General features: G+C 59.5%; 2 long non-coding RNA genes across 2 annotated transcripts; both read right to left on the reverse strand.

Moving 5' to 3' along the window:
* Positions 1-2581: 2581 nt before the first annotated feature.
* On the reverse strand, positions 2582-6615 carry LOC126913554 (uncharacterized). Its single transcript, XR_007709106.1, has 2 exons — positions 6501-6615; positions 2582-3664 (listed from the first exon to the last, which is right to left on the reverse strand). It is a non-coding gene; the product is annotated as an uncharacterized LOC126913554 (long non-coding RNA).
* Positions 6616-12076: 5461 nt separating this feature from the next.
* On the reverse strand, positions 12077-15018 carry LOC118252471 (uncharacterized). The gene is made up of 2 exons (XR_004780143.2): positions 14826-15018; positions 12077-12465 (listed from the first exon to the last, which is right to left on the reverse strand). It is a non-coding gene; the product is annotated as an uncharacterized LOC118252471 (long non-coding RNA).

Here is a 15018-nt window from a genome sequence, read left to right on the forward strand (position 1 = left end):
CGGCGCGGGGGGCGCAGCCTAACCCCAGCCCCTTTAGCCGCTCGGTGCCGCCCCCGCCGGCCCGCCATTGGCCCGGCCCCCCGGCGGAGTGGGCGGCGATTGGTCGGGGAAAAAAAAAAAAACGGGGGGGGCCCGGTTCAAGGTGGGTTGGCTGGTGCGCGCGCGCGCGCTCCGCGGTCCCCCCCCCCCCCCCCCAAGTGCGCCGCAGTGTGGTGCGCAGTGCCCGGGCGGTGCGGGGCCGGGGCCGCGCTGCTGCCGCCCGCTGTGTCCCCTGTGTCCCCTCCGTGCCCACACGTGTCCCCTGCTGGCCCCCCCCCCCCCCGTCCCAAATTTGTCCCCTCTGTACCCAGATGTGTCCCCTCCCGGCCCAAAGGTGTCCTCTGCGTCCCCAGATGTGTCCCCCATCTCCAAATGCGTCCCCTCCGTCCCCACATGTGTCCTCCATCCCCAAATCTGTCCCCTACTGTCCCCCCCAGTCCCCAAATGTGTCCCTTCCTGGCCTCAGATGTGTCCCCTCTTGTCCCCAAATCTGTCCCTTCCTGTCCCCTCCGCCCCCAAATACGGCCCCTCCATCCCCACGTGTCCCCTCCTGTTCCCCAAACGTGTCCCCTCCTGGCCTCCAAATGTGTCCCCCCCATCCCCAGATGTGTCCCCTCCTGGCCCCCAGATGTGTGCCCTTCTGTCCGCCCCCATCCCCAAATGTGTCCCCTCCATTCCCAAATATGTCCCCTGCCTCCACACAGTGCCACCCCCTTGTCCCTCACGTGCCACCCCCATCTCCAGATGTGCCACCTCACCCCAAGCAGCGCCACCTCCCTGTCCCCCTGTGCCACCCTGCCCGCCACCAGCCCTGCCATCTGGCCCTGCCACCCCGCACGGGCCCATATCCCTGCCACCATCTGTGTGTGTCCCCGCGTCACTGCGCTGGTTCAGTGTCACCGCCCCACATCAGCCACCTGCCCTGCTGTGCCATCTCGCTAAAACCTGTGCCCCAGCCTCGGTTTGGCGTGACGTGCACCCACCACCCCACAGCCGTCACCGTTGGCACCACAGCTCGGTGCCAACGCCACCCCTGGCACCAGCTGTGCCACCTGCCCCACGCAGCTCGGTCACCGCCACGCGTCACCTGCCGCGTGTCACCGCCACCTGCACCGCCCGTGTTACCTTTGGAAGACCGCAGAAAATGGCAGGAACAGGTCCGTGGGATCCCTCTCCTCTCGGCAAAGACCTCTGGCAATGCCAGGTTGGCAAACAGGAGCGTGACAGTGACAGAAACGGGACACTGAACCTCCCCGGGGTGACAGGCAGCCCAGGAGGGGACAGCCGGGCACGGCCTTGTCCCCAGCACTCGCCAGGTCCCGATGCCCAAGCCATCAGGAGAGGATCTGGAAAGAGCTTCGAGCAGCTGCTGCTCTCCCCCTTCTTCTTCCCATGCGTGCCCTGGCGAGGAGGAAAAAGTGCCACAGGGTCTGGGGAGCACCGGGAGCATCCCGTGCCCTGCTCATGGTGACACCGGTGGGCAGCACAGGGCCGGCACCGCTGCCCCGGCTCGTGCAGACTTCCCGGCAGCTTGCTTCCCCAGCAAAACCCCTGACCTCCGAAGAGCCTGACTCAGCTCCGAGCCCTCGGGTCTGAAGTGAAAGCTTGCAAATCTGCACGGGAGAGCTGGTGCCGCGCGCTCGGGAGCGAGAGGCCAGCCCGTCTGCAAGGGCACCACGCTCTGGGCAGCGTTACCAGATCTTTATGGCTTTAGTTGGGCTTCGCCATGATTTGAAAAAGAACAAAATAAGCGCCAAGGGCATTGATTACACGCGTGCCAACACAGCCCAAGGTGGGAGGCACCAGGAGTGGTGTTCGCCCGTGATGGATGGGGGCGACCCAGCCCCGCACCTCTCCAAGTCGCGCGCCCAACCGCGGCCCCATCATCCATCAAGGAACTGGAAATATGGGCTCGGGTTGGAGCACGGCTGCCGGTTCACACCCTTGTTTTTCCAGACTAATTTGCTAGTTTTATAAAATCCCTTCCCCACTGCTTTCACACTTCTCTCCCTCTCTATTTATAGCCGGGTTTATTTACATGAGCAGGGCACTCTGTGTACTTTCCCACCACTCGGCTGTGCCGGAGCCGGGTGCGGGTGAAGGCAGCCGGCGAGGCAAGAAGTGCCTGGACCCTCGGCCCCAAGGGAGCTGCCAGCCCACCAGTGCCCGGGGGCAGATCCAGCCCGGCCATACACACACCTCTACGCCCGGGACACGTCCCCGCAGGGCACAGCGGTGCCACCGCCATGGGGTCAGCACTTTCCCACCCCGCAGGGAAAGCGCGTCTCTTTTCAAGGGGAGCAGCTTTGGGAGCAGCTTTCTGCTGGTATCCATCCTTCGCACCGCAGGGCTGGGGACCCCCACTGTTCCCCAGCTCAGAAGGCCACAAAAAAGGGGAAAAAGTCACTGTAGGGCAGCGCCCGGTGACAGCCCTTCCCCTCTGCCCCTTGAGCAGCCACGGAGAGCGTAGCCTGCCGCGTACAGCTGAGTCACTTGACAACTGCCCAGCGATAAATTTACCACTTTGCCTAACAAGAGGGATAAAATGTCATTGCTTTTTATTTATTTTCTTTCTTTTTTCAGTGCACTGACAGTTGCAAGAGGAAGGAATCCTCAAGCTAGCACAAGGGCGCTGCTCAAGCCAAGAGACTTTGGGGACGTGTCTCTCCCCATTGCACTTCGGGGCACTGGGGCCACGTCCTGCTGCCAGCTCCCTGCATCCTGGCTCCTGGAATCAAGGGAGGAGGAAAAAGGGTTGGGTACCACCAGAAAAACAGGAACGAGGTGCAGGTTGAGGCTAGAAATTCAGAATTGGCCAGCCCTCAGAGCAGCACGCTTTGGGTTTAGCCCTCCATTTGGGGCTGCAAAAACAAACAAAAAAAAAAAAGCTGACCCTAGGGAGGCTCTGTGGTATGGCGAGGGCATGGACTGCAGGAGGAGACCCAGCGTGCTTTATGTAAGCCCTGCTCTTGACTAACCTGCCCGGTCGGAGAGGGGCTGACCTGCAAACAGCATCTCCCAGGGTGCCGGTGCCTGTGGCTCCGCTGCCAGCCCCTCGTGCCGTGACCCGGCCGGGGAGCACGAGCCCCAGGCTGTGCCGCCTGGACCACGGCATCTCCAGCCCACGTGGAGCACAAGTACGTGCTTATTCACAGCCCCCAGCATTTGCATGGTACAGTCACGAGTCTCACAACACCTGATCTCCCGGGAGAGCTGCCTCCTGCACTTCGGGAGGCAACGGCCCACATTTGGAAAGTGGGACTCGGTGTCTCACAGCATCCCACATCGCCCAGCTGTCACCTCCCCCCTGCTCCGGGAGGGGACCGGGAGGAGGGAGCCTGCCCCATCCCCACCCGAGGCACGCGGGAGGACGGGAGCCGAAGTGCTGAGCCAGCCCGAAGCATCGCTGCCAGCACAGCGGGGCTGGAAATACTGAAAAGCTCCTCGCTGGAGCTGCCGGAGGACGAGCAGGCAGACGGGCTCGGGGCTGGGGTTAGGCTCGAGAGCTGCTGGCCCCTCTCCTCTCCCGGTGGCTCATCGCCGGCGCGTGACTCCAGCTGGCAAGCAAGGAGGAAGATCCTGCCATGCCTTCCCGGCTGCGCGTCCAAGGCGTGGAGCAATCCACCTGCGGTATTTCAGAAAAGACACGCTAACTTCTGCGGAGAGGGGTCAGCTGAGTCACGTTAACAACTTTTTCCTCCCGTTAGCAGGTCTCCAACGTAGCTGATTACTCACCAGCCCACTAATAGACTCACTCACACGACGCTCCCTGTATCAAGCGGCAGCAATTGCCTGTCTTGTCTTATTAACCTCCGAGAAGGATCTGTCTCCCGGAATGCCATACCCCATCCTTATCTCCTCAAGCACCTCTCCATCCAAAACACAGCTCTCGGCAGCCCCGGGTGCGAGATGTCCCCACCTTGGGGATGGGCTCAGCACCTGCACCCCAACTTTTTGGGGAGACCCAAAGCTGCCGGGCTCAGCTCCATGGGACCTTGTGCTGGAGCAGAGGCAGCCCAGGTGGGGCAGGAGACCCCCACCCAGCCCGCGGGTCGGGGTTTGCCCCCAGATGGGGCAAACTTTCGCCAGCTTTTGCTGTGCAAAAGCTCCCACTCCCACTCAGCACCCCGGTGCTGCCGCCCACCCCGTTACTCACTGGGCCTCTTGGCACGGGGAACGCAGCCCCACGCGAGGAGCATGGGCACAGCACGTGCTCCTGGAGGCTGGGGACTTGTCATCGGCGCTGTCATCGCCGTGAGTAACGACACTTTGTCCTGGCTTCCCCTAGAACATCCCCCCAAAAAAGCCAGGAGCGTGCAGCTCTCCTCAGGGGGGAGGGGGGCGCAGCCCCACTGCAGCTGCCGAGCTTCTATGGGGAAACTGAGGCACGGGTGACTCGCTGAGTGACTCGCTGAAGGTCGGGCGGGCAGGCTGGCTCAGTGCCAAGTCCCGGTGCTCCAACCTCTCGCCCTGGCACCCTCTCCAGCCCCTGCACATGCAGCGTGTCATCAGCAGTGACACACTCTGCTGACGTCCCCTAATCATGTGGCAGCAGCCTCTCCGGTAATTACCGGTGGCAGGAGCGCTCCCCCCGCGCCACTCCTTGCTGCAGGCTGCAGCCGGGCTCCCCAGCCCCCGTGGCCAGGTCCTCTGGATCCCCCCAAGAAAGGGACGGGGACAAGCAGGTGCCATGCTGGCTGCAGTCCCCGCGGCAGGGCTGGCTGGGGAAGCGGGGAGGAGGGAGCTGGGGAAGGGAAGGGGGCTGCAGCAGGCTTGGGGATTGGAAAGGGCTTTTGCTGCCGGAGAGAAGGGCTCTGTTGTAGCGTGCCAAGAGGCAGGGGAGGCTCAGAGCCGCCTTTGTTCGGAGGGGAGCAGGCGGTGGGGGGCTGGAGCCGTGCACATCCCTGCTGCAGTGATGCTGCTGCAAAGAGAAGGCTGCAAGTGGCCCTAAGCAGAGGCACCGCGGGGGGCTGAGCGGGGTCTCGGGGCTGTCCCCAGCACCAAATAACCAAACCACCCCCCCCATCCTGGAGATAGCCTCCAGAAAATGGAACAACCCGGGGGCTGCATGGAGAGCTGAACCTGCAGGAGGGACGAGCCATGTCCCTGCAGCCAGAGCTGCTTCCCCTCTCCCCTGGGCACGGACACGCGGCTCGCTGCCCCTCACTAGGTGGGCAAATTGATGCCTGCTGCAAACGAGCTCCTGCAGAGCAGAACGACCTGGGGTGGGATTACCCAGGGCCACCGTGCTCCCAGCTACCTGCTCCTGCGTGCGCACGTGAGCGGAGGTAGAGGGAAAAGAGGCCACGGCCCCCCGATGGCTGCAGCCCAGACACCACAAGGATGGGCTCACGGAAACCCCACGTGCCCGCTCCCCACGCTGCCCCACAGCATACAGCCCCAGGACACGTGGCTCAGCCCTGCACCGAGCTCAGGGCATCGCAGCCACAGCCCGAAACCTTTCCCAAGCCACAAGGGCCCCGGAGGCTGCAGGTGACAGCCAGGTGACACTGCAGTGCAGTGACGGGGAGGAAATCCCCAGCCAGAAATCACGAACGCAGCTCTCATTACCCACTGCACCGCTTCCCACCTGCCCTTCTCCCTCTGCCTTTGATTTGCCTGGGAGGCAAGAAGCTGGGAGCTTTTCCTTCCTCGCTCTGTGCCTCCCAAGACCCGGGATGCTGCAGGACACAGCTCCAGACGGGCACGAACCTGAGGGGCGAGTTTGCCAGTCCTCAGCCCACTGCTGAACCGGCGCCAGCAGCACACGGCTGCCGGCACCGCTTCCCCGCAGCTGGGCTTGGCCCTGAGTCCGCTCCCCCCACAGCAGGCAGCAATCAGCCCTGCATTCAGAGGGCTGCTGGGGAGGATGATTAGGCAGCAAGTCACACCACTTTGGGACAAATGTGCAATCAGCCTTCGAGCACAGCGCACCACGCAGCCCAGGGGATGTCCCGGCAGCAGCATGGGCAGAGCAGGCTGTGCAGCACCCTGTGCTGCTGCCTGCCCCCAGCCCCAAACCCCCCAAGGATGCTGTGAGGCTCCAGGTTGCCCACCCATCGCTCCATCACCCAAACCCAGAAATGTTTTTTTCCCCATTAGGCAGCAGCAGGACAGTTTTTGGGGCCCCAAGAAGCTGAACTGTGGGACAGCTTGCAACCGATGCATGTCCAAACCCTGCTTGGCTGTAGCAGCATCCCCAGTAACCACCCAGCTAGCAGGAGAGCTGTGCTTTGACCCACCAAATTCACCTCCAGGGCCCTCCTGCACAGCTCTTGGAGCAGAATGGATAAGGACATTTAACAGAAAGTGCTGCTCATCTGTCTCTATTAGCACCTTCATCCTCCCCAGCCTCCTCCTCTCTGCCTCCCCCAGCAGAGGCGGGAGCAGCCTGGTCCCGTCCCTGGCTGGTGAGCAGAGGGAAAGTCCCCTTTGTGCCCTGACACCCAAGACCCCATTACCCCAATCCCCATGGATACGATCATCCGGATCGGACCACAGCCACCACACCCTCTCCATCTCGGGCCCTGGTGTGTGTCACTGCCGCTGCACGCTGACATTTTTTCCCCGGATGCCACTTATTTATAGCACGCCTGACCTTTTCCTCAAGTTTACATCCTCCTTTCCCTTCCCTTCCACCCACCCAGCCCCGAAAGCCGCCCCCGCCTTTCTCCCAGCCCGGCTGCGTGCAGCATCCCCCGGGGCCCGGCCGGGATGCGCGGTGCCAGCATCCCCTAAAAAGCACAGAAGGAGAAATCTGGGGGTGTCCATCAGGCACGAGCCCCTAAACCCCCTGCCCAGACAGGCAGAAATCCTCGCCGGGGGAGCGCAGCGAGGCCATTTCAGCGCAGCCCCAGCGCTGGAAGCAGCAGCCAGGCTCTGTGTGGGTGGGATCTGCCAGCGAGCTGCAGGCTGCGAGGGCACGGGAGAGCCGGAACAGCTTCTGTGCGAGAGCATCGATTGCATCCCAGCTTCGGGCTGCTTGGCTGCCTTGGGCTGCGGGGAAATTTCACCTATTTCCCCCAAAACAGCAAGATCTGGTCCCCACTGGGAGCCCCGTCACCCACCCCCGGGGTCCTTGGGGTCCCCAGACCCCTCTTTTTTGGCAGGGAGGGGGGAAGCCTCCTGCAGCACGCTAAGGAAATGATTTTTCTTTGCCAAGCTTCTGGGAGATTCCCTTAGCCATGGAAATCCCCTTGTTCCCACCAGCCCGGGGTCTTCAAGGGGTGTCCCAGCAGCTGGGGGTGCAGGAGCCGCCCCCAGGGTGCTGCAGGGACCCCAGGACGTTTCTCCCATCCCCACCAGACCCTGACCTCGCAGCAGCCAGCCCCGTGCCGCCCCTGCTGCTCTAATTACTCCTCCGGCACTCCGCGTGGGGCCCTCCGACCAAATTACAATCGAACCCTCGCTCGAGCCCAGTCGATGCCATTGACTGAGGCATCAGAAAGACAAATCCACGCTCCCACCCTGGGAAGGCAGCGGTGGCCTCGCTGGGGATGCCCCCACACCATGCCCCCAGCACCCCAAACACCGGGGGGCCAGCTTTACACAGTGCTCTCCATCCCTAGCACCGTGCATGGTTTTTATGGTTAGGGCAAAAGCCTTCAAGGACCTGAAAACACCAGCTCGCTGCTCCATACGAGAGAGACCTGGCAGCAGGGAACGCATCTCCAGGACCACACAACCCTGAGCACCCAGAAAGCCCCAGCATCAAGGGAATTCCCCCCCAAACCTCCCTGTGTGCCCAACTCCAGCTGATTAATTCAATCAGAGCCCAGGCACGGGATCGCTCGCTAACCCTCGGCACGTGTTACATGGATGGGAAATGGGGGGGGCCGCCCCTGCAGCCCCCACCAGCCCTGAGCAGATAACACAGCCGTGCTAGGAAATTACAAGGAATTTGCAGCCATCCCATTTAATCCACAGGGGAGCCGTCTGAATCCTACAAGGAGCATTTGGCCTCTGGGTGCGGAAGAGCTTAGAGGCACGCAGAGACATTAAAAACACACGGGGATTAAGCCAGGAACCGGGAAGGGAGAGCACAGCTGGAGACCATGGGTGGCTGCGGGAGGTGCTTGGGGGCACCCAAGGGTGGTGGCGAGGTGGCCGCAGGCACGCAGGCTTCAGACAAGGTCCAAATGCCACCCCACGGGTCCCCAGTGCCCCTGCAGCCTCGAGCAGAGCCCAGGGTGGTGGGAACCCACAAGGTGCTGCAGGACAGCTGGGATGTGACTGCGGCATGCAACAGAAGCAGGGGGCTGCAGAATTTTGGGCGGCCGGCACCGATGTCCAAGCAGGCACCGAGCACCCACTGCCGCAGCCAGGTGGCAGAGCTGGTACCCAGACCCCAATATCCATGGCCGTGGTAGTGGGGTCTCGCAAGGATAAATTTTGGAAGCGCCCCTCATCATTTGGGATTTATTCTGATCATCTCTAATCCTCCGCCTTGATTGCTGAGGCTCCCAATCTCATTAGCTGGGCTACGCTGGGTAGTTATTTACGTTGGGGGGCTCTTTAAAATTGATATTAATCCCATCTCGGTAATCTGACGTTTATTGATTTTTATTTTTAACCTGGCATTTTATTAATGTGAGCCAAGGCAGCTCCCTGCTCACGGGGGCAGCCCCAGCCCTGTACCCCCCACCCCGAACAAAGCCTCGGAGATGCAGCGTGCACCATAAAATGTTCCCAAAAAATGGGTTGAGCTCCCAGAAAGTGGGCTGACACCACCTTGGGCCTCTGCAGACTGGGAGCATCACCAGAATGCATGAGCTGCCAACGTGCCCCGGCTCCGAGAGGCTCCAGCCCCTTGGTTGTTCTCCTTTAAGCCCATTATTATCATTTTTGTTAATTATAACAGAACGCAGCGGCTTCCGCTCGATGCGTTTGGGGACGTCCGCGCTCACAACTGCCTGATTAAGAAGGAGCCATTAGCACCCCGTCAAAACAGCTTTTCAAAAAGGAGCTTTGACAAAATTGTCACAGTCGATGTATCGGGAGAGAGGGAGCCCGCGCAGCCCGCCAGGCGCGATTTGACATCATTTTGACAGCTCGCTTTAAGGCAACTTCCAGCACCTCTGGGAAATCACCTCACCAGTGAGCACGCAGCGAGCGCCGTGCCTGGGGGGCGAGCCCAGCATCCCGTCCCAGCCAGCTCCATGCAGGATTTGGCCCCAAAGCCGGGCAATGGGATGGTCCTTGGGGTACCCTACATCTCCCTGCGGTGCTGGTAGAGCCCCTGCCTCAGTTTCCCAAAGCACAAAGCCCTTTGGCTCCAAGGGTAAGCCCATCAGCGTCCACCGATGTCAAATCAACCCAGAGGGGGTTCCTCCACCTCCAGCCCTGTTCCTTCTCTGATTCATTTTCTCCTTGCCACCTTTCTGCTGCTGCTAAGAGTTAATGGCTGTTTACCCGCCTCCTCTCTAGACCCTTGGCAAAAAGCAAAATGCCAACAACTTGGGGAACAGCTCATGTTTAGCTTGGCAGGACGGCTATTGTTCCTATATTGCAAATGCATGTATCACACCGAAATGTTGTGAGCGAAAGCAGACTGTTCCCCTTGGTCCTGCTAAAGCAACGGCAAGCACCACATTACAGCTGGATGCACATCAAGCCGAGCTTTGCACAGCGAAGCTGCTTCCTCCTGCCCGCAAAGGCTTCCCAAAAATGTTTGCATCAGGATCTTCCCCACTGCAGCATCGCTGCTGGGGCCAACCCAGCCCCTCCGTCCCGTCTCAGCTGGGCTCCTCTCGGTGCATTTGAACCCAGCAAGTTTTTGCATTACGCAGGGAGAAAGCTTGAAGGAAATGAGCCAGGGAATTGAGATCGCAGCAGCTGAAAACCCTAACGGGGAGCAAACCCTAAACAAGTAGGAGCAGTGTGCCCATTGCAGGGACCATCGGAGCACGGATGGAGACGGACCTGGAGCAATCGGTGCTCTGCCCACAAACACAGCGAGCACCGAGCCAGGGATACGCAGGAGAGGTGTGGGGAAGGGATGGGGAGGGCACTCGGTGGCCTTACTGTATTTTTAGCTCCTGGGTTTTATTTAAGAGCTGACGGTTTAATAAGGAGGTTGTTTTAATTGGAACTCGAGTCACCAAGGAAAACACAAGCAATGGGAGTAAATATATAAAGATAGTCGTGTTTCTAAAGGTTGTGTGATACCTTCCTAATTAAATGGAGTGTGTTTTAATTACAAATCAAAGTTAGTGCCATTTAAAAAAAATAACCCACAGCCAGTTTCCTTGATTTGAAGAGCAGCTGACACCGACTTGGGAAAACAGAGTTGCCAAGAAAATGGTGCAGGGGTCAGCTGCAATCAGCTTGTTTGTAACGACACCAAAACAGACCCACAAAGACCCCTGAGATGGGCCACGAGCATGGCAGGACCTGGGAGAGATGGGCAAGGGCCAGCCCAGAGAGGCAAGGAGAAAAAGCAGCTCCATAAAACCAAAGCTGATGGGAAGAAGCGGTGCCAAACTCTGCTTTTAACCTCTTGTAGTGAGGAAACCAGGAGGAGACGGAGCACTTCTAAACCAGACGAAGAACTGATGGCAGTGCCTGGTTAGCCTGGTGGGATGGCTTTCCATAAACATGTTGTGTTTATTTTTAACAGAGGATCCCAACTGTAAAAGCTCCAACCAGCACGTGTTGAGCTTCTCCTGTGTCTCCTCCAAGAAAAAACACAAAACCAAACCAGCTACATGCAGCCGGACACCACGAGGGGAGGCAAGCCCAGAACCCCTTGGAGATGCCACCTCCCGGAGCCATTCCCCAGCCCCTGCCTCTTGGCCCCTCTCCTTGGGGTGACTTTCAGAGGAGTTGACTCCTCCATCTGAAGAGTCGGGGTCCAAGCCTGCCCTCGGCTCCTGGGTGTCCCTTGCACATTGTTCCTTCCTTGCTGGTGACCCGAGCTGTCACCTGGGCATGAAGCAAGCCAGGAGGAGGATGCTATCCCCCAGTCCAGGGGCAAGAGAGGCTGGTGGCACCCACAAAATGCTCCTCAAAGCATGACAATCATAACCCAGGGTCTGGGGGAGAGCTAAGCAGCATCAGTGAAGTATTACAGAACTACAGACAGCAAGACTTCAACCTTCTGGGCACTAGACCTTCATGCTTCTGGGCACACCTGGTGAGCAAAAACCCACTTTGGTGCTGCCCCAGCAACCCCGGTTCCCGCAGCTGGGCACCAGCTCTCCGAGCACCAGATCCTTTTCCAGGAGAGGGACCCAGGCACTTCCCAGCCTTCTGCTCCCATACCCGGTGACACCCAGCCGTCAGCGGAGGCTGTGACTGACAGCTCCCTGCACAGCGCTCCGAAACATCTCCCCAGCAATTACCTCCACAAAAAGTTATTAAGGAACGTCTTTGTCTGGAAGGCACTCATTACAAAAAAAAAAAAGAAAAAAGAAAAAGAAAAAAATTGGCATGAAGAACTATGTATATTGCAAAACAAAATGTGTTGCTTTTTAATATGTTTTTATAACCCAAACAAATTTGTTTCTCACACTCCCAGACTGGAAAAAGGAGTCGTCCTACAGTTTAGGATTGCAGTTTGCAGTCAGCTCCGCCAGAGAATCTGTTGCAAAGCTGTCGCAGCAAAAAAAACGCCGTTCTCCTGCTGTGCTGCGGCTCCACCGGCACTGGCCACTGCTTTGCGCTCGCACGGCCACCACGTCCCCCAGCACGGTGGGAAAGGGGAGCCTGAGATCTGCTCTGCTGCAAGCGCGGGTCCCAGGGAAAGCAGCCGAGCAGCCGCACGCACCTGTGTCACCTCCAGCTGACAAGGACACGGTGGCCTTGCAGGGTTTGCCGCGGGCTGCACAGGCATCGCTGTGCCCCGTGCTGCTGCCTGCTTTTCCTGCGGGTCCTGCACCAGGACCAAGGCAGTGTGGCCTCACCAAAGCAGGCAGGCACTGACCGTGCCATGGTTTGGGGACAGAAACCCTTGGCTGACATCCCCAGTGCTGTGTCCTCCGCCTCCAATTGCATTCTGCTCTCCCCACCTGTGCCTGACTCCTCATTAGCAAGAAAAGAGGGGGGAAAAAAAAACTGATTTTTATTTCTTCTAATGGCAACAGAATGCAGCCCTGCTCTTTGCAACGCCTGCAGGGATGCAAAAGCATTTGGTGCGCAACCGTCCCCCGGTGAGGACGCCAGAGCTGTGGCTCTGCCTCACCAGCGATGCCCAAAGAAGTCAGCCCCATAAAGAACCCACCCGCAGCAGGCAGGGCTGCGAGGCAAACCCACGGGGGAGCCGCCGGGAGCTCGTCACGCCGTGTGCTCCGAGAAAGGCTGATTCATGCTTTTCTCCAGGCATCCCTCGCACAGCCTGGGATGAGGACGGAGCTGAGAGCTGAGCGGGTGTCTTCGCTCCATGCTGGGCTTCCCTTCGGGAGGCATGCTGAGACCCAAAACCAGGTGCTTTGGGGAGAAAAAAGCAGAAGAGAAGGCCTTTCAGCTTAGTGAAGGAGGACCGGGCAGCCCTGAGATAAATCAGCCCCAGATACCTGTTGCTCTTCCCCAGCTGGAGCTCCGACCCACAGAGGCTGCTTATTTTTAGACGGCACTGATCAGATGCATTTTACTGATATATTTTTGACTCAAAATTAAGTCATTTGGTGACAAAATGCTGGTTCAGGAGTGGGTCAGGCTCAGAAAAAGGAGCTGAAATATCCCAGCTTAAGCCAGGTTAGGTGCTAGGGGGCAAGGAAAGTAAAATAAATGCACCAAAAGAAGTCCTTAAGAGGGGAAAAAAAATCAGCAGAGTTTTCAGCACACCTCTGCCTTACAGATTGGGAAAGGATTACGGTCTGGGGGAGCTGTGCTCCGTGGTGGGAAAAGGATAGGGGTGGGCAGTGTGCTTCAGTTCCCTGGAGGGATGCTCAGATGGGACAGCCCCATCTAAGCATCCCCAAGGGACCACGACAGCCCAAACCAGGGTGACCAGCACCTCATCCTGCCTCTGACCACTGCAGGGGCTGGGAAACCACCTCCCCATGCTGCTTCTCCTTTGGGACATGCCAGGCACCCCAACACCTCCGCTGTCACGGCCACCCGATGGGAACCCCCCAGGGTCAGCCCCCAGCCCCGTTGGGGGCACAGCGCTGCCGAGCGCCCTCCTCGCTGTGCTCCTCTCCTCAGATGCCTCCCTTCCCCTGGAAAACAAACACCTTCGGATGCCTCCCACCCCAGCCAACCTGTTTGTCACACCAGCTGCCGTCCGCCCATGTTCATCACTCTCCCTGACAGCCCCTCCTGTGTGCCATCATCCTCATGCACGGGAGAGCCCAACAGCAGCTCCAGCAGCTCCGTTCCCGGGCTGCCCTCCGCAGCACCCGGACACCTCAGCCAGTTTTATCCTAGAGGGGCAGGGCTGCCCTTGTCAGCTGGTAGCAGCCATCAGCACCGGGCTATATAAGCACATAGGGTGAGGCAGAGAAGTAAGGCAGCCCTGGGGATTGCGTACCCCACTAGAGAACCCCTGGGGAAGTCTCCAGGCAAATACCCCATGGAAATACCCTGAGCACACAGAGCAGCCCCCAATCTGCTCCTTGCTCCACAGCCCCCTGCTCATCTCTTGGCCCCCCAAACATCACCAGGCTCATCCTGAATTTCCAAATGCAGAGTTAAACAATAACATCAATGCCTTATTAATTTGCAAGGATAGAGTCAATTAACAGCCCTCCTTTGCTTCTAAAATCCTAATTGGTTTTCCACCGAATCTCCTACGGACGCAGGTCTCTGCTCGGGCACCTCGTCTCAAGGGCAGCACACGAGGGGATGGGAGCAGCGGGACACGGGGATGCCAGCAGATCCTTGGTACAGCTGCTAGATGAACAGCAAGGTGATGCAGGTGACCCTCAGCCCCCGGCAGCTCTCCAGCACCGCAGCACTGAGAGCATGCTAATGGCTCCGACGGCTCCTGCGATGGATGCTGCAGGGAGCAACAGTCGCTCAGGCAACCATCCGTGGGGTACCCAGCCTCCAGACGGACGGGGGCTTCCCCCAGCCAGGTCTGGTGGGGACAAACGTGCCGAGAGCAGGAAAAGAAGGAGGGAGAAACAGATTTTCTGCAAGCGGAGCAAAGGCAGCAAGTTTCCCAAAGCCGCGGCACTGCCCAAACCCATCGAGCATCCCCTCATCGCGCAGCCCCGCAGTGTCCCCGGTACCTGGCCAGGAGAGCTGGGGGTGGTGGAGGTGGTGCAGAGCAGCCGAGGGGCTGGGAGGGTCCCTGCTCCCCTATTTAAGGGCTCACCACCCGCAGCTGTGACCCCATGGGGTTTGAGGCTCCAGGTGCTCCTCATCGTGGCCATTCATCACTGCTGCCTCCCAACCCATCCTGGCGGATGTCCGCTAAGCCATCCCCATTTGTCCCCATCATCCTGCCTCCCCGCACCCCCAAATTAAAGCAGCAATGCTCTCCCCCACGTAAAATCCCCCTCCCAGCTCGAACCCACATTGATGATTGTGATTTTGCTCCGTTAAGAAGTGCACAGCTGCAAATCCGCCGCTGGCTCATCCCTCGCCCGTGACTCAGCTCCGAGTGCCATACTATCAGTGCCTTGATCCATGCGCTGAGGACACACATAGGGCTGTAGGGCCAGCAGGAGCTCGTGAAAAGTCCTTTTGGCCAGGAGCAACCCCAGTGGCTCGCTCCCTGCCCTGACCCATCAGGGATTTTGGCAGCTGGGACACCAGCCTCCTCCCCTGTCCCTCCATAAACCCCCCCAGCATTACGCTGCCACCCCCGTGGCTGAGATTTACCCCATTCCCACACCCACCTTTCCCCCAGTAAGAACCACAGCACCAGTTTGTGCTCGGACCATTGCCCCAGCTGTCCCTGGAGGGGGGCAGTGACCCAGGACCGTGTCCCTCGGGCTCAGCATCCCTCAGGCAGGGGGGAAGAGGGGCTGTCACCGCTCGGGGGGATCCATCACCCCCCCGGCACCCTCCTCCTCCTCCTCGCCGCTCCCC

The sequence above is a fragment of the Cygnus atratus genome, chromosome 22 (genome assembly GCF_013377495.2).
Source record: "Cygnus atratus isolate AKBS03 ecotype Queensland, Australia chromosome 22, CAtr_DNAZoo_HiC_assembly, whole genome shotgun sequence".
NCBI lineage: Eukaryota > Metazoa > Chordata > Aves > Anseriformes > Anatidae > Cygnus > Cygnus atratus.